General features: G+C 35.5%; 1 non-coding gene across 1 annotated transcript; it reads left to right on the top strand.

Moving 5' to 3' along the window:
- The first annotated feature begins 243 nt into the window (after positions 1-243).
- Positions 244-350, top strand: LOC121243710. The gene has a single exon (XR_005936233.1). It is a non-coding gene; the product is annotated as a small nucleolar RNA R71 (small nucleolar RNA).
- The last annotated feature ends 945 nt before the right edge of the window (positions 351-1,295 follow it).

Raw genomic sequence — 1,295 nt, 5'->3', positions numbered from 1 at the left:
AATAGATTTGCCATCTGTGCCGCTAGTGTGGTAATAGAATCAAATTCAAAAACTCCAGCTATCTTTCTTGGCATTGCTCTCTCCGTAGACTATTGATAATTGTTGGATGCTAATTCTTCCAGAAGTCCATATGCGACTTTATGGGTGTTACTCATTAATGCTCCTTCTGTGGCCACGTCAAAAATAGATCGATTTGTGGGTCCCAAACCATTATAAAATGTCCGTAGTTGAAGCCAGGTGGGAAGCTCATGATGTGGACACTTTCTCAATAAATCCTTGTATCTCTCCCATGCTTCATATAATGATTCACCCTCAAGTTGGGTGAAGGTAGTGATATCATTCCTTAATTTCGCTTTCTTGGTTGGTGGGGAATACTTTGCTAAGAATTTTTGTGCCAACTCCTCCCAGGTGGTGATGATGCTGGGCGGCAAAGAGTTCAACCAAGCTTTTGCTTTTTCCCTAAGCGAGAAAGGAAAAAGTGTCAAACGGATTGCATCATCGGTCACTCCATTATGCTTAAAAGCATCACAAATTTTCAAGAAATTTGCAATATGGACATTAGGATTCTCTTGTGACAGCCCCCCAAATTGGGCAGTTTGTTGAATCATTTGAATGATGGTCGGCTTGATCTCAAAATTATTGGCTTGTATAGCTGACCGCCTTATACTAGATGTCGCCCCATTGATCGAGGGAATTGAATAGTCTCTTAATGCCTTGTGCTCCTGGTCGGCCATATTAACTTTAGATACGGGGACCTCTTCCTTTTCCTCTTTATTGATCTGGCGCAAGGTTTTTTCAATCTCGAGATCAAAAGGTGTACGCTCTAATGATTTAGATCTGGGCATGCACTTTTGATTCCTAAAAAGAAAAACCAAACTGAGATCTAATTTAAACCAATTTTTTTAAAAATAAAATAAAATAAAATCTAAAGTAGCAAAAATCTAGCTGGTATTAATATCAATAACAAATAACTATTCCCGGCAATAGCTCCAAAAACTTGTTGGCATAAAAATATATCTACAAGTGCATAGAATCGTAACAAGTAGTAAAGTATTTTAAAGAAAACAAATATCAAACCCACATGGAGTAATTATGCTATTGAGTATTGAAATTGACTAAATTAATTACTATTTTGAAAAAATAAAATTATCTAAATTGAACTGAAGACAATAGCATTAAAATTAAGAATTTAAATATAATAAGAATAGATCTTGAGTCTTTGATTTCACCTAACAAATCCCACATAATTTATTCTTCCTTGTTATAGAATCTCAATTATCCCAAGTTGATGATAA

Source organism: Juglans microcarpa x Juglans regia, chromosome 1D (assembly GCF_004785595.1).
Source record: "Juglans microcarpa x Juglans regia isolate MS1-56 chromosome 1D, Jm3101_v1.0, whole genome shotgun sequence".
Lineage (NCBI taxonomy): Eukaryota > Viridiplantae > Streptophyta > Magnoliopsida > Fagales > Juglandaceae > Juglans > Juglans microcarpa x Juglans regia.
The sequence above is the reverse complement of the archived record's forward strand: the minus strand, read 5'-3'. Positions and strand labels throughout refer to the sequence as shown.